We start from the raw sequence: 19,446 nt of genomic DNA on the forward strand, positions 1-19,446 counted from the left end.
TCAAAACGGATATTTTCAATTTTGACATCGGTAAAATATAGTTGGAATAAAATATTAAATTACTCAATTTTTCATCGCTGTTATTCCGTTATAGAATTTATTTAACTGGGGAAAAATCTCCCCGGGCACGGGTCAAATTTACATTTCTCCACGTGCGAGTTATGCGCCCTCTTTCTAAGCGTCAGCTTTTAAATCGGAATGCCCTTTCTACGGACAATCGCGACTTGGATCGAGAATTTTTTTAAGTTTTTATACACACACTATATATTGAAGTAATAAAACGCGAACGAGTGGTCTTTCACAACGCTCCGGATTCCGACGGAAAAAGGTGGTGTTGCTTTTCGGGTGAAATAAGCCGGGAGTTCATAAAACCCGCATTACGTCCACTTAACGACTAACGCGTACATTTTTTCGATAGGGCAACCGGCCCTTTATAAATCACTAGAGTGATGTTCATTAAGTCCCGCTCGATGCCCATTTTATGCTAATTTTTCATCATCGACAACACTTAAGAGGAACTCACAGGAAGTGGTGGAACTTAAGAAGTTCAAAAAAATGTCAACCGATTACTGCCCACTGCAAAATAATTAAACTTTCATAGATCGATATGAGTCGAATTCTGTCCTATGCAAAGTATAATCGCCTTTGTTAAATTGGCATAGCAGCTGTGTAAGACCATCGGAGTTTGTGTCTACCAACCAAACTTTTAAATTCTAATTTTATATTCCATATAATTTATTGTAATTGAATTGTTAATATTTTTAAATTTTAGGGGACTAACCCTTTAGCCCAATGACGACACGCCACTGATGCATATTTCCATGTTTTATCGGCGAATGATTTATTAAGTAGTACATGAATCACACACGTGTACATAGTTCAATAACTATTTTTTTTTTCAAATGTACAGAAAGTCTCATTTTATCGTCATACCCTTATGATTATTATGATCAAATTGAGATGTAGCACGTGTGCAAAGTTAAAAGCTCTCGCTGGTCACGAGAAGGGACATCAAACATTTAACACTTTCTTTCGGCGCGATGCTGCATTTAATTTCTCCATGCTGAAAAGCCAGCGACGGACCACTTTCGGCCTGGAGAAGAACAAAAACGAACGAAACAACAACAAAACACAGGGAGAGGAGACAGCGCGGCTTATTTCTTATAAATATATCCGAGCCGAGAATAGACTCGCTGTTCGTGCCGTTCTCTGTGAGTGCAGTGAAACGAAACCTTTCCAAATGTCCGGATAAACAGGTGATCTGAGATAAAAACATGCAGGATGCCCATAAAATGCATTGCGTCTGTTTCAAAGTTTTCGAAACCGGACCAAATTTTATCGAAGCGCATCCAATTATACGGATTTATATGTATCGTAGTATATAGTACGATTGCAAGTTAAACAATGAAATGCACAATTGGTGCGAAAATCATACAGGAGTTGAATTGGCGTTGGCAATTGTATGTGACATCGTGATATGAGACGTCTCGTAAAGTGTCGCCTGAAATTGAGACAATTGTCGATTATGTCAGTCGGCAAGATAAGCCGTTGTGACCACTTAACGTTTGTGCTCAGAATTAAAAACGAACCCTTCGCAAAGTGCAATTGCATTCGCAGACATGTACGCTAAGTCACGAAGTCGAAAAAATAGAGTTATCTAGATCAAAAAGCAGAAATTCAGAAGATAAAAACAAGGTTTACAATTATTGAACTTTATGTAGCATATAAATAATGAGTAAAGAGATACATATAAAATCCACCATTTATGTTACAGCATTAATGCTCACTGCGGTTCGTTCATGAACATCCTAATTTGTTCGTACGCGAACTATTTGGTTTCGGTCTAAGTGCTAACAGTCAAAAGCTATCTTCAAATAGACTCACCGGGTGTCGCATGAAACTTTTGAACTTTCAAAAACCTTTGAGATGTCAAAACCTCTAATTATTTAAAAGGGATATCCTATGGAACCACACTACAACGCTATAATTCCCGTTTCCCGCTAATATTAAAAATATTACCCAGAGTAAGCATACATACATAGAGGATGGGACCAACGATTTTGGATACTTCCTAATAGTGTGTGCATGAACAAATTAGGTCGGTTGTCAATTTGTTCTTTTGTGTACACTAAAACTGGCCAGGTTACTTCGTGTATGAATAAACTAGTATGTTCACGAACGAACGAAATGTACATATGTACACTTGGACTATAACATATAGACACATACATATATTACATATTTCAAACGTTAGAAATAAACATTTTCACTTCTATAAACGACGAATTTGGTTTTACATACTATCTATCTAATCTCACGATGTTCTAATTTACACCGTGGACTACAAAAGTTTTCATTTCGTACTTTTGCTTTGGCTATTGTTTATACAACTATATGTTTGTCCTAGCAACGTATTATTGTAGATCAAGTCTAGTTGCGGCTCATGAAAAATATTTTAGGTATACTGCAGTATCTCAGTCCGTATGCACAATCTACACCTGCTCGGCACGTCATCATCATCATCACCATATACAGCCATTCACCATCCACTGCTGCATGAAGGACTCTCCAACACACCTGTTCTGTTTTGCGCAACTCTTATCTATCTCACCCCATACATTGTCCTAATTTCGTCTACCCATCCTCCCTGCGGTCTCACTTTTGTCCATTCTTCTAGCCACATGGACCGCCCATTGCCATTTCAATCTCTTCACTCATATCCACTAATCCGGTGGCCGTCACCGCATCGAAAGTCGAAAAATTGAAATCTTTATTACGATGTTCGTTTACCATTCATACATATGAAGAGCGGGTAGTATATATATATATATATATATATATATATATATATATATATATATATATATATATATATATATATATATATATATATATATATATATATATATATATATATATATATATATATCAGTGGGGTGCGATAAAATTCTCTCTCTTTTTTTGTGGTACAACCTTACATAATTTGCGCGAGCAGGATACAAGGCTGTTCCTCTTGTATCCCGCCAGTGCACTTTAAGCAAGGCTGTACGAAAAAAAATAGGATTTCATCGCACGTCACTGATATATATTATATCGGCCTCCGTGACGATTAATGTATTAATGTGCGCGCGCAAAATACGGGAGGAAAAGCATGTTCCTCTTGTTCCTGTTGTATCCTGCTCGCGCAAATTAAGTGAGTATGTACCGTTTACCATGCACCATTTTTTTTTGATCTTTCGACTTAAGATCTTTCGATTTTCGATCTTTGCCTTCCGATATTTGCGTTTTCTGTCGTTTAACATTCTGTCTCGTCACGTAGACCCATATTATATACATATACATAGTACCGTTTACCATGCATACATTCTTTTAGATCTTTCGATTTTCGATCTTTGCTTTCCGATATTTGCTTTTCGATCTTTCGACTTTCGATGCAGTGAACCAGACCACCCCCACTAATCTTATCATACTTCTCACCCACGTATTCCGTTTCCTGTCTTTCCTAATTATGCCAGGCATATAGCGTTCTATACGTATTTGAATGCATTGAACTTTGTGTAGCATCGTGTAGTTTCACATCCATACGTCATCACCGGCAAAACGCTTACGTATTTATAAATGTAAATGATAATCTTCTGCTAACTAACTAGAGTCAATCTCTCAACAAAGGCGACGAGCCTTACACTGAAACCTGAAAAATATTTTTCAATTGTGTCGACTTAATATTTATGGTTCTGAAAAATTAGAGCTAATTTAAAGTGAGTCGACAATTAAAATCCAGATCTACGAAAAGTTTACAATACACCCAATATTCTCATCGGGTAAGCGAAAGTGAAAAAAAGTAGCATTTGAAATCAAGCGAAGTCAGGCACTTCTCGTACAAAATAAAGGAGAGGAATTAACACCAAGAAATAAATAAGCGAGTCAGACGCAGCAGAATAACTGCAGTGGAAAAGGGAAGAAGACCAGAAACAAATGAACAACGAGGAAGGAGACAAAGGCAAATGCGAAAATTCAAGCTTACAAATCTGGTTTATGAGATAAGACGAAGCCTCGGAGCCCTGCAAGTGTCTGGCGAACGAAGAGTCACTCTAGCCTTTGACATGTAAATACGAGCAAGTGCATCCAGCGCGAGTGCAGCAACAATACGAAACATAGGTACATATGTGCATATACAGAGATAGAGGCAATTAATGCGTGTCGCGACGCACAAATCAGTGCGGGCGCATTTAATAACCCCGTCAGGCGGTCGCTACAGAAATAACACGCCCGTCGTCGGCCAACTGCACACTCGCCCAACTTAACACCACACCATCGCCATCGCCATCGAGGGCATATTACCGACACCGCAGAAAACACACAGAAAAGACATCCACACACGACAAAAATTGCGTAAGTGGCCTCGGGTTGGCGGCAGAGCGCACAACAATAGCGCCGGCCCGCCCACGCAAAAGAGGGAAAATCCGGACCGACTTTAGGGAAAAATACATCAAAGTTATTGAAAGTGTTGTTGTATAGATTTAAAATCAACAAAGATTCGTATATTTCGATTTGAATGTTTGATCAAACTAGCATGTAGCATATGTATGTATGTATCTGGGTCTACCTCACGGCACCGAAAGTCGAAAGGTCGAAAAAGCAAATATCGGAAGGCAAAGATCAAAAATCGACAGATCATAAGTCGAAAGATCAAAAAAAAAAGGGTGCATCGTAAAAGGTACTATGTATATATAATATATATCAGTGGCATGCGGTGAAATTATCTCTCTTTTTGTCATACAGCCTTGTGTAATGTGCACGCGCAGGATACGGGAGGAAAAGCCTGTTCCTTTGTTCCTGTTGTATCCTGCTCGCGTAAATTAAGTGAGGATGTACGATGGGGGGAGAGATAGTTTCATCACACGTCACTGATATACATATATGTATATACTAACCGTTTTTCATATGTATGCATGATAAAAGAATATTTTCGATTTTTTCACGGTCACCCGTATGTATCTATGTCAGTGTTCGCCAAGTGAGCTGTTTTTGGGTGTGAACCTTTTTTTATTCGACTAATGAAGGACGAATACTTGATATTGTTCTCGCATCTTTTGAAAGAAAATAACCGGTGCGATTTAACTGTATATTGAGAAAAATACTTTGCATCGAATAAAATATTTTGGCATTGTAAAAATATGAAACGATCATTCGAAAAAATAGATTCTAGCATTAGAATAGATATAAAAAGTGGCAACGTTGCACTTCTTCCGCTATTGACAACTGTCAGCTGTCAAAAGCGTTTACTTTTCTTTACGTATTACGTATGAATATGAATGATGATGTCAGGTCGTAGAGTCGAAGCCAAGGTCGTGGGTGTCGAAGGTCACAAGCCGAAGAGTAAAAAGAAGTAATCCAATAGAGAGAAGCGTTGGTCGATGTCGGTTCGTATTTTAGTATTCGCGACGTTGCAGATACAGTTCATCTGTCATTTCAATACACATTTCATCCGCTTTTTAAGTAGCAAATATTGTTTTCAATGATCAAAGCTAAGTTTTTAATGCAATCGGTATCCGTCATTGTGCACACAATTTTTTTGTAATGTACAGAAACTTTTTTTTAGTAACATACGAATTTTTACATACCAAGAAGGCCTAAAATGTAAGCCCCAATGCGCCTTCCTAGCCAATTACAAACATTGCAGCATTTTTTATGACATATGTAAGTCGCTGAATTTCGAGACACTGAAAAACTCGATTATAAATCATATTCAAATAATGGTGACATAGTGGGTAGGATGGTTTTTAGCCAATTTGATGGAGGAACCATTTCAACAATGAAATCAGATAAATTGGCAAACTCCGATAGGAAACGATCCAATTGGAGTCACAAATATCCAAGTCTGACTACCAGCATTACAGATTATACTCAAAATAAATTCTTTTCAATTGAGTTCAGCTCACAGGATCGAACCCGGCGACCTCTCGGTGCTTAAACGGAAACAGCGAGCGTGCTGCTGTTTATTAATGTTTATTACGGACGGACAGACCGATATCGTTAAAGTGAAAGCCTAAATACAAAAGTAGGTATAAACCTCCCCGACAGAGAAAAAGGAAACGACAGATCTTATCTAAAATATGACATCGTTATTGATTTATAATACTCAGTACTTGTTTATTTATTTAATTAAAATATATATTGTTTATTTATTTTATTAAAATATATATGCATTTATAGAAAAGAACATGCCAATAGGATAATCCTGGAAAAATGAACTACGCCCAAATATAGCTCGCGTGGCGACCAGTGATATTTGTATGGGTTCACTCGTGCCTAGTGAAACAAACCTACATACGTATGTGAATTTTTTTTTTTTTTAATTCGAAAATTAATGAGAGTACCCATCGGGTACTCTCCCCGGAGATCATTGGTTGATGAGTCGCGAGACCTTATTGGTTGTTGTATACGGCTCGTTTATACGCCGAGGCCTTTATGGCGCGAACGCGACATCAGACGATTAGTGGTGGTAGACCAACGGTCCACGAACATCATTTACCTAATCTCTACGTTACACTATGATAGAACATTGGTACCTTTTCAAAATATTTATAACAAATTCAATATATATGTATCACATTAATTTAATATCACGTATAAATTAACTTCCAAAACCACTCGTTTAAATGTGAACGGGAAAAATATTTGTCTGTATGAATAATAATAAATAATAAGAATAATAAAATATTGTACCTCAGAATTGTTGAAATTGGTTTCGTTAGTACATATGTACATTTATTAAAAAACATTACAATATATTAAAAATAATTAATTAGAGGATTGAAAATAAAGTGTAAATTAAAAAAAAAACAGCAAAAAAAGTCAATTACAAATGGATATTATATCACCGAACTGACAATTTAATAAAATTATATTCACTATAAAACGTAATTTTACTAGTTAGCCGTGATAAAGTAAACAAAAAAAATTTATTTGAAAAATGAAAGGTGACAAAAAAAATTCAAACGATATTATACAATTATATTTGATCTACACAAGATATGTAGGTACTTGAAGGTATGTACATACATACATGTACATAATACATAGATCTTTAATTTCGAGTTAATATTTGCATACGTAATAACCGAGCCGACGGCAACTGTAAAATTAAATTAAGTAGGTATCTATATATACATATAAATTAAATCAAAATAAAATCTTTATAATAAAAATACCAAATAAAGCTGTTAAAAAATTAAATGTTAATTTTTGTACGAGATGTACAAAATAATTAAATGTAATTTCCGTGTCGAATTGATGATAATAATCTAAAAGTGAACACATAGGGTTTACATATTATCACATATCACATAATGTGAATCACAAAATGTATAATATAATATTATTAATATGTTAGTACATAAGTAGCAAACAAAGACTACCGCAACTATTTATTTATTTAATATTTAAAAAAATAAATACGTGACTCGACGTCACAATTATTGTCTAAACAGCGTTATACAAATTTTACGACTGTGAATTAAATTGTGTTTAATTTTCAGTGAAATTATACACACTTTTAAAACATTACCTTGTTATAATGAATTCGATACGCGCACGATACAGCGAGTTACATATACATATACATATGTACGTTCAACACTCGAAATTACATATCTCGGATCTTGCACATTTCCAAAAAAAATTTTAAAGATAAATGTGTATGTTGTGTACATTTTTTTATCTTTCGCATTAAAAGCACCTGTTGTAACAAAACCGTGAAAGCATTCACGCTAATATTGGCCTTTATGAAAATAAATGTTTGTTTTGTTTTTTTTTCTCCGTACAAACGAAAAACTTGGCAATAATCGTTTCTTTGACTCTTAACGATTTTAAGTAATCTGGGAAAAATGTCAGAATAAGAACACGTTTGTATGCAACGGCAAGAAAACACGCAAACTTTCGTACGGATAACATCGCTTTTTTTTTTAAACCATAATTATAAAATGAAAAATTCTCTATCGTAAATCATATCGTATTCGAATAAAACATATCTAAATGTTAAGTAAATATTGAACGATAAGTGGCGATGATATTTTCACTAAACAACATCAAAAGGTAAGTAATGAAGTGACAGATAAGGGCTGCACACAAGATAATAAACACAAATCGGTAAAGAAGCAAGGATTACAGTAGGTTCAAAATTACCAACTGGAGTTATCTATGTTTTGTGGAATTGATTGTATAATATAGATTACGAATAATATAAATATATTTTTCATATGAAAAAATTAACACGTACAATTATCAACGCACTCAAAACGATTCATACAATATAAATGGATACATAACAATATAACAAATAGCAAAAATTCGGAAATGAAACATATCTTTTGACGATTTGGCGCCAAAATACCATAGTTGAAAGTTGATTGATAAATATTTTCAAAGATTACTAAAAACAATACGCATCATTTGCGATAAGATAAATGCGAAATTCGTCATTTGAATTGCTAATAATGTTATTATTATAACATCGTTATTATCATAGCGAATCTTTCACCTCTATTTTGAGTTATTTATATTTCTTTCAGGTTTTTTATTTTCGATTTTTTTTATAAATTCGATATTTGTATTTTTGTATTATAACTTTATGTTATACTTTATTCAACAAACTCCTTGGGTCCATCAGATACGCCGCCTTTCCCAAGTACATGTTTTTAAATAAATAAATGTCAAATCAATTTCATTTTTCCAAAAGAATGTTTCAAAATACTTAAATTGGAGAAGTATGGAGTGCACATTTATGAAAAAAAAAAATTATTTCAATATTCTCAAGGATTTTGTTTTCCTTAAATTTCTTATCTATAATTTCGGACAAAAAAATAATTTTCTTGAATTACAAAATTCTACACAATACTGTTTACAATATTATACGAAGTGATTAGCAGACATTTTAAAGTTTCGACATTCGATTCTGTTTTATCACTGGACCACATATTGTTCATCAATGAAAAAAAGTCGTTCGACAGGTGTATTTATTTGTTCCTGGTAAATGGAGACAACATTCGACTAATTTAGCAATAGTTTTGTAGGTGGCATCATTTTCGCTTAAGGCTTTGTTTAGTCAATCCATGTATTAGATTCAAAGTTGACTGGTTTTAAAATACCACGAATTACCAGGACAGATACAAAATAAAACAGTACTGCACTGGTAATACCAGTGCGAATAATGATCACTTTTTAATCTACATATGTACAATAACAAAAAAATCAAACATTAAAACAATTTTTCAAAAAACAAATGCTCGAATTAATTATGTAGTCTTGCTTAAATCAAATCAGACTGACATTATTTTCTTTTATTTACAGTTAATAACAGTATAACATATATAGGTTCGTTTTAATTCAAACAAAAAAAAAAGTAAATCGGATAAGCAGAACGCCTGAATGAATATCAAATGAATAGAAAAACTGAAAAATGAAGTAATTTCTTTCGAACGAGTTCTTTTAAACAAGGTGAAGGTAGAGATAACACACACTCTTGTAAGATCGTACGTATGTACATATGTGAAATGTATTAAAATAGAACATAGATACCTAAATAAATGCACGTTCGTAGTAGCCACAAAATTTAAATATGGCGTTCGGGCACACGAAGAAAAGGCAAAAAAGTCAATAGAAGGTTAACAGGTGAGAGGTGGACCCGGAAAAGAAACAGCACACAGCACGGGCTCGATAATAAACACACGTTCAAAAGCGACACACACACATACACACACTCCGGCACAATTTATTTGAATCGTTCGCACGATCGTCGTTGGCGCCAAAAACAAACGAACGCGCGAATATCGCACATTCAAACGGTACTAGTGTTGCCGCACGCAAAAAACAACAGAACCAAATGCACAACGCGTTTATTTATTTACCTCGGTTATTTCGGATTTGTTTACACTTTTGACAAGTTCGAAAGGGGCGTGGAGGGAGGGGGGGGGGGGGTGGGCGCACGGCTAAGGGCTGCGAAGCGACTATGGGCGAGACGACGCCACTTTGGACCGAATTATATAATTGCGGGTTTATTTACAAGAGCAACTGTCAAATCGAGCGCGCGCGAGTCGGTGTTTGTGTTGGGCAGAGGTTGTGAAGCGACGGTCGACGGTCGACGCGCGCACACACACACACACACACACACTCGCCACTCGACACTCGTCACTCACACCAGTGCGGTTTAGGTTATGGTTTTGGCGGCGCGCGACTTGCGACTTGCGACTTGCGGCTCGCGACTCGCGGCCGTCGCGCGCTCTGTTCTTCGGTTTTTGGAGGCTGCGGCGGCCGCGGGGGCGCCGAGGGGGTGGCGGGGCGAGAGGGGGGCTCACCTGAGTGCGGAGGGGTGTGGAGGGCGGCGGGGGTGTGCGGGGCGCGGAGGTTAGCGGCGGCGCGCGGCTCCCCGCCGGCACTGGTATGCCAGGAATGGCACAAAGAATCCGGACAACGCCGCGGCCACTGCGCACCTGCACTGCGCACACCCCGCCCCACCACGCACGCCCCCTCCGCTCCCCACCCCTCCCCTCCCTTCCCCGCTCACACCGCTCCCCCTCCCGGCCCCGCCCCGGCGTCCCCGCTAGAGACATCTCTCCGCCAAAGTTCTCCCTGTGCAAAGATGGCGCTCTACACTCCGCATTTTCTCTTTCCAATAATTTATGATTAAATGCAACAAAATTGTCTACATTATTTTTAAAATTTTCACGAATTCATTTTTTCACGTTTGATCAATTTTCACACTTTTTTGTAGTTGGCTTGTCGCCATCTATAAATTTTTTGTTACGCCATGAATTTTAGCAGGGACTCGAACCGAAAACCGGATTAATCGATATTTTTTCGGTTCGGTAAAATTAATATACATACTTTTTGGAAGATGGACAAACATACAGTAACGTATGTATATATATTAAAAATATGTTTTTTAGAAAATTATAATATCGATATCAAACAAATCTACTTTGTTACAACAGATAATGGAGATACATAATATGATCAAATTTGTCAACTTGTTAGAAATCGAAATATGCTACCTTCCATTGATAACTGTTCTTTTACTCATCTCATCGGAATAAAATGTCTGGCACATACTTTACAATTAGCAATCAAAGATTCTATTAACGATTCCGATTTAGATACAATTATATGTGAAGCTTGGTAGTTATTAATGAACTCAGTATATGTCATAGCTAGTCACCGGAGCCTGAGGGGGCCGTGTATTGTTCAAAGGTTGTAAATGCATTCTTAAAGGTTTGCCGAACAATGGATAGCACTGTGACTATCCTACCTCTAGTCATAGCGGTCTCCGTCACGGGCCCGAATGTGAAACGCCCGAAAACGCAAATATCGGAAGGCAAAGATCGAAATTCGAAAGATCATAAGTCGAAAGATCAAAAAAAAAGGGTGCATGGTTAACGGTACATACTCGCTTAATTTGCGCGAGCAGGATACAACAGGAACAAGAGGAACAGACTTTTCCTCCCGCATTAATGTGCGCGCGCAGAATACGGGAGGAAAGCCTGTTCCTCTTGTTCCTGTTGTATCCTGCTCGCGCAAATTAAGTGAGTATGTACCGTTTACCATGCACCCTTTTTTATCTTTCGATTTTCGATCTTTGCGTTTTCGGGCGTTTCACATTCGGGCCCGTGAGGTAGACCCATGTCACAGATATAAATGAAATGCAAAGGAGGTATGTAAAAAAAACACATTATACATTGGCTATCAAAAGTACGCGATTCAAACACCTGTGAACGGAAAAGCAAAAGTAAATACACACATACACATCTTTAAAAATTAGCTCCTAGAATAAAACAAACTCCTAGATTATTTCTAAACTGTTGTCGCCTTTGATTCCTAAAAGCAGGGCCCGATGAAAAGTTGGTAAGCCTAGAGAAAGTCAATTAAGTATGAATAAAAAAAATGTATATTGTCTGCATTTTAGCTACATCAGAATCCACCCTCTATTCCGTAGTGCACCAGCAGCAAGCTGCACACGCTAGGAAAAATTCCTTTCGTTATTTTACATATGTATGTACGGTTCGGTGATTACTGGTCACAAATTACTCGTCACAAAGTCACTAAAATCTCTATAACGGAACATCTGGCAGCCGAAAAGTCCATCATACTAACGATAACTATCATAGTAACGAGAACTTGAGTGCCAAATATTGTGTATTCGCGATTTTCATGGCAAAAATTGTCTTTGTGACCACCCCAATGTGACGAATAGTCCAATTACCGTATGTACATATATGAATATATGATCACAATAAGTTATAGCGAAAATCCGTATAAAGAGATGTATGGAAGGTGTGGGTGTTTTTACATTAACTTGCTAATATTTAAATACAAGAGAATCGAAAACCGAACATCGGAACTGAACCGATATATATATTTTTTTTTACCGAACTGGAACGAAAAAAATAACGGTTCGGGTCCCTGGTCACAATAGCCATAACGTTATATTTAAACTTTTTTTATCATATTTATTACTAAGCAGTTGGGAGGGAAACTAACATGAAAAAAAAATTTTGATGATTTTTGACGAGTTTCTCTATTCCAATCCAATACGACATCATACAAGTTAAATCACCATTTGAAAAAAAGAAACTAAGTAAAACCTTAAAAAAGGATTCGATAATTTACAAGCATTTACGAGAAGCGCAGTGGCGTTACTAGGAATTTTGGGTCCGTAAGCAAAAAATCATCAAGGGCCCCTCCCCCTTCGAATTTTTAAATCGAAATACCAAATTTTTGGTTTCGCAACGCAGTATTAATATAAATATAATTATTGTTAATATGCAGGTACATAATATAATTTTCTTAATTTAACTCGCCTATTTTAAAATTTCTTCTTTCGAACCTTACTGTTTGCAAAATCATAAATTAATTGTTTGAGGTCCATTTTGGTTGCTTCTTTGTGCTCAATTGTGAGCAAAAATAGTTCATTGAGTCTGGTTTGACCGATCGAATTTATTCCGCAATTTTTAATTAATTTTAATTTTTTGAATGTTCTTTATAGACTAGCCACAGTTACCGGAAGAGTAAAAAATAACACTAATGTGGTATATAAAAATCACTTATTTGAAAATTGATTGCAATTTGTAATTCTGAAAATTGTAATTCTGAAAATTGCCTTATGGTTATTGTTTCAGAAAGATCTTTATTAATAAGTAATAATAAGTAATTATAAGAAAGATCTTTATTAATAAGTAGATGTGTAAATTGACATTCGAATTGATCAGAGAAAACTTCTGGATATTTTTCTCTGAGGTTCAAACAATGGTCTAGAATATCTTCTTCCGGCAAATTAATAATTTTCCTAGGTTCAAGAAAACCGAAATAGTTTTTCACTACCTGCATTCCCGCAAGACGTGTCTTAATTTGAACAAAAAGTGGTAGCTGTCTCTACTGGAGAGGGCTAACAAATGGTAGAATAGGAGTAGGGTTTCTGATCAATAAGAAAATAGAAAGAAATATTATAGAAATAATCGACATATCGGAACGTATATGCTATGTAGTATTAAGAATTTATTTCGAACAGGTACACTTGTCAAATCTTCCAACTGTACGCCCCCACTTGTAGCGACTCAGATGAGGAAATAGAAGACTTCTACGAAAAACTGCAGGGTGCATACGATAAAAGCCGCCATTATTTTAAAATAATCATGGGCGACTTTAACGCAAAAATAGGACAGTAGACAAATACAGAAAGAGCAGTAGGCAATTTTGGTACCGGCCAAAGAAACGAAAGAGGCGATCGCCTCATAGAATTCGCAGAACTCAACAGGCTCTTTATCACTAATTAATTTTTCAGGAAAAACACAAACAATAAGTGAACTTGAGAGAGTCCCAAAGGAGACAGAAACGAAATCGATTTCATCCTAAGAAATACCTTTCACTCAGTTAAAAACGTTAGTGTTTTAAGTAAAGTAAATATATGTAGGTAGTAATCACAGATTAGTCCGGGCCCGGATGGCCACTTACTTAATATAAATAATTGTGAACGTAGAAAATTAATAAAAGGATGCAGTAACACTCTAGATTTCGCTCAACTAAGGTCTAGGAAAAAGGAATTCGAACTCTAACTTGGAAATAGATACGAAAAACTAAACCCAGAAGCAGACATCGAGGAATTGAACACTATCATTAGCTCGGTCCTCACTTCAGCAGGTAAGAAATTAGGTGGATTCAGGAAACAGATTAAGCTAAGCAAAATTAGTCTACTTTCAGCGGTTTACAAGCTCTTTACGAAGGATATCACAAAAAGGCTGAAGAATATCTTCGACGAGAACCAACATATAGAACAGGCAGGGTTTAGGGCAAATTTCAGCACAATGGACCACCTCCAAGTAGTTGGTGAACTAATCGAGCGCGCTAACGAATACCAGCGGCCTTTGTGCCTAGATTTCGTCGATTATGAGAAAGCCTTTGATACAGTTAGACATAATGCAGTACTTAACTCTCTACAAACACAGGGAGTGCCGGAACCCTATGTGGAACTGTTAGCTGCAATATATAAGATCGCCACAGCTTCGGTTAATTTTTTTTCAGGTACAGATAGATTTAGCATAGGAAAAGGAGTAAGGCAAGGAGATACCATCTCGCCCAAGTTATTCAATGCGGTGCTTGAGGGAGTTTTCAGGAACCTGGAATAGGACAAAGCCGGAGTAAGCATCAACGGTCGCTTCTTGAGTCACCTTCGGTTCGCAAACGATATCGTTTTAATAGCTCGTGACCCAGCTGACCTACTTAACAGACTAACGCAGCTGGATAGGGAAAGTAGAAAAGTAGGATTAAAAATTAACGTACATAAGACCAAACTAGTGTTCAATAGTTATTGCATGCCTGATAGCATCCCATTAGATGATAAGCCAGTAGAAGTAGTAAATAATTATTTATATTTAGGTCAAATAATTGATAATAATAATAGTGTCCGGTAGTAAAGACGAAGAGATAAAGAGACGTATGAAATTAGGATGGAGTGCATTTGGACGAATAAACTCTGTTTTTAAATCAAAAATTCCACTCTGCCTGAAGAAAAAGATCTTCAATCAGTGCTTTTTGCCAGTGATGACGTATGGATGTGAAACTTGGACACTGAACGCCAAAATCCAATGCACTCAAAGAAGTATGGAACGCTGTATGCTTGGCCTAACGAGGAAAGACAGAAAGCGGAACACTTGGGTGAGAAGTATGACAAGGGTAGTGGACATTGTGGATAGAGTGAAGAGATTGAAATGGCAATGGGTGGGTCACGTGGCTAGAAGGATGGACGAAAGGTGGACCAAAGAAGTGCTTGAATGGTACCCGAGAGAATGCAAAAGGGTAAAAGGAAGATCGCAAGGAAGATGGGTGGACGAAATTAGGAAAATGTGCGGGGTGAGATGGATGAGAGTTGCGCAAAACAGAGACGAGTGGAATCGTGTTGGAGAGGCCTTCATCCAGCAGTGGATGGCGAATGGCTGTAAATGATGATCTTCGTAAGCATTGCTTACCCCCGCTACATAGTAGTTACGCCACTGGAGAAGCACCATATTATTTTACTTATTGTCGAAAACTTATTTATAGCAGGAATTAAAGGATCCTCGCCTTGAACTTGGTAACATTTTACTTTTATTGATTTATCAAATTATCGCAGACAATAATTTTACTTTTTATTAATTACTAGCTGAACCCGGCATGCGTTGCAATGCCACAATAACGCATACAATTCCCGTTCCCGTTCCCGTTCTCGTTTCCGATGCTTCCCGTTCTCATTCTCGTTCCCATTTGTCAAACAATGCAAGCAGCGAACACTTTAAGAGGAAAAAATCCCACTCCCGGTTTATTAAATTTTGTGTTTTTTTTATTTATTTTCATCACATTGATACAGGAATTATAATTGAATTTTTTCGTGAAGAGCACACATGTTGAAGGGGTCGAAAAAAATAGTGGTATGTACATACTGTCTATTCCATTGTTACTTGTTATAATCTTTGGTGTAAGGGATTATAAAGGAAATGAAAAATCGTATTAGTATTTTGTGTATTATTTATTCCAATGAAGAATCAGATTTATAACATATCAAGTTTAATTTTAATAATTATTTCTTAAAAGTTTAAAGACGAACAACTATATAAGGCAAAAATGTTTATACTTTCATAAACACAATAATACATTATGTCCTGATTGCTTTGCAAAGTAAATAATCTTTTGCAACAGAAATTTCAAATTGCAATGATCACTCTAAATTTAATGGAAATATATGTATATATCAACGTACTTATTCGAAGTTCGATTTATGTAGTATATTAAAATAAATAAGATCAGATATACCTTCCACCAGTGTTACGAATTCGATAAGTTAAAACAACTTTTAATTATTTCGTTTTCAAAATATCATGTGTATGTAACGCACCGCTTTAAGAATAACGCATAAATACATTGTCGCTTAATATAAGTATAATAACGCTTCATTATTCTCATATAATTCATGCGGTTTTATTTTCTAATGGTAACGATAAGGAAGCTTATTAAAATCGATGAATTAAAATATAATACTGATGGATTAGGTAACAACTCAGTATATTCTTTCAAAATATACATATTTCTTAATATGTATTTACATTATATTGAATCTTTCAGAATGATCAATGCAGTGTTTTGCTATCGAATCTACAGTTTTATCATTACTCGTACATATGTAACTATAATGTAAACCAGTGGCAGGGACAGGAGCGTATGCTTTATAAACTTAATGACCGATCACTAACCATAGGTATTAATTTGAGTGAGATGCAATATACGCCATTCACTTATTTAGTTAGATATAGTCTATGCGTATAATATAAGAAATCACTATTATAGACAGATTATTAAATCTATCCAACGGTGAATTAACAAGACCCTCCAATAACCGCCACCGATATAATACATACTTTAAAAGAAAACAAACAAGTGCTGAATCAAATAAAGCTGCACTCAATAAATTACCATTATGGAATGTTCAATTTTGAAAAAAATTCACAGATGCATCCTTATCAAAGATCACTGAAATCGAGTATTACCAATGTGTATATGTATATAATAAAACTACGATACATACATATGTAATTATCAAATTGTAATAACTAGCCTACCTAAATAATTAAACTTAAATAATTTACTGTTTCATTAATTTTTGTCTATTGTGAATAATTCATAACAAGGCACAAGGCGCATACCATTTCAGTAAACATGTTTTGATTCATGAAAATTTCAAGGGGATGTTTCAAAATGTAGAAGAACTCTGCTATTACACGTTATTTTACAAGAAAATTTGTCTTATTGTATACACAAATTTGAAATGAAACTTTACCTTCAGTCTAATTCAACAGATTGGGAGATATTGGAGTACAGCACGTCAATGCCAAAACTGATTGGGTTTGTATGCTTCTGAAATTGTCATTAATAAACAATATTGAAGTTGAATAGATCTATTCAAATATGAAGACTCTCAGTTGTTTTAGAATGAACATACCTTCATATGTGTGAGAAGTTTCATATATATAAAATTAAATAACAACAATTTAACATTTTATGGTCCAAGTGTTTCCGGGTGGGATTTGTTGTTACTTTTACATTTTCATCTCATTACAAACAAGGTGATGAGATTTCATATTTGAATAAAACTTTATGAAATCGCAAGCATAATTTATAGACTTAAAATAAAGCGTTGAAAGTCTAAATTCAGTTTAACAGTTTTCATTGACACAATAATTAAATAATTTTCACCCTGATTTGAACACAATGAACCAAGTTTCATATAGATTCTATAAATATGTATAAGGTTTGGTTATTTCAAATATTTATGTCAGTAAATACATATGTATGTGTACACACGATGACTAAAAAGGAATCTTTCAAAAGAACTACGTACTAAGCTTCAACAATATCAATTTTGGTAATGCCGATAATTTAACAATTTTTACAGATTTCATAGAATGCCTTGATGTTAAAAATCTGTATGCTATATTATCTAATTTGATGGTTTGTACCTAAGAATTCTTATATGATTCACATTAGAATATCAAAAGATTAATTTTTCACAAAAAAACCAACGACAGTATGAACTGTAATTAAAAAAAATCTAAATGTGAAATATTTCACTACATATAATAATATAATACAAAAAAATTATTGCCAAACGAATGTATCCTTATTATAGATATTTTGAAAATAGTAACTTTACGGCAAGACATGTGATTATACAACTGGAGATTAATAAGTCTGCATTTAATTAAAAAACAAAAAGTATACGTTGCTTAAATATTAAAAAAAATCTAGTGTGTATAATATTCACACTTTATATTGTGTCAACTATAAAATATACTTTGACAAAAAATATTCTAGTACCACATCAAAAAAAAATTAACAATAAGGTACAAAATCTGACTAAAATCTACTGGAGTGAAAAATTTTGCAAAATTTCTAGAAGGCCTTATATTTAATTTAGGCGGTACTTTAAACATTATTAAAATGTAGATATTTGTTGTCTGCACTTTTGTTGACACATCTATTAAAATATGCATAATAATATATACAACAAAAAAATTTCATTAAAACCTTCATCACGTGAACCTTCATATCGAAAAAAAGACATATTTATTACGTTAACAGTTTGTAATATTTTATAATAATACTGTGTATTGTATGTATAACATGATATATAATATAAAGTGACAAAAACGTGTGGGATTAATTTAGTAAAAATAAAAACAAGAATTTTATTTCATTTTTTAGCCCCGCAAATTCAATAATTTCATTTGGATATAAATTGAATTCAAAAATCTCAAGACACATTTTATAAATGAATACAAATTAAAAAAGTTAAATATTAATCACAGTAATAAATTTGAATTGACTAGATACATTGTTTCTTAGATTGAACTGTTACAATTCTGTACCACAAAATTCAAATATAACAAATATTATAATAGTCATACATTACACAAAATACATATATATATATATATATATATATATATATATATATATATATATATATATATATATATATATATATATATATATATATATGTATGTATATATATAAAGCAACTTACCTAGGACCTGTCATTACATATTGGGAATATAGACTTGCCCTAGATATGCAGTTTTGTCATTTTACCATCAAATCTTTCATAGCGAAATGTGTACATACCTACAATAGTTGTAGTAAAACATGTAATCTTGCAATTAAAATTAGAATTAAAATATTTGATAATATGTTTTAGTTTGTATATTTTAGTGTCAAACTGTCATTATATTTTGTTAAGCTTAATAAAACAAGGAATGTCCGAAAACGTTTAACAATGAAAATTCAAACAGTGCAATTTTAAAGTAATTTGAATTTTTATAATACGCTATTATATTTCTAATTCAATTATTATAATTTTAATTTTTTTT

The 19,446-nt window shown here is 34.6% G+C and overlaps 1 protein-coding gene across 5 annotated transcripts in view; it reads right to left on the bottom strand.

Annotated features, from left to right (window-relative positions):
- The window catches only part of sd (TEA domain transcription factor 1 homolog scalloped), a 103,950-nt gene extending 93,453 nt beyond the window's left edge, over positions 1–10,497 (bottom strand). For 2 of the 5 annotated variants that reach the window (XM_077437439.1, XM_077437434.1), the window contains exon 1: positions 10,356–10,497. The gene's annotated coding sequence lies outside the window, so the exon portion shown is untranslated. Of the gene's footprint in view, positions 1–9,579 lie in introns of all 5 variants that reach the window. The other 3 variants (XM_077437436.1, XM_077437431.1, XM_077437435.1) reach the window with 3 other exon arrangements.
- Positions 10,498–19,446: the final 8,949 nt, after the last annotated feature.

The sequence above is a fragment of the Arctopsyche grandis genome, chromosome 9 (assembly GCF_051622035.1).
Source record: "Arctopsyche grandis isolate Sample6627 chromosome 9, ASM5162203v2, whole genome shotgun sequence".
Taxonomy (NCBI): Eukaryota; Metazoa; Arthropoda; class Insecta; order Trichoptera; family Hydropsychidae; genus Arctopsyche; species Arctopsyche grandis.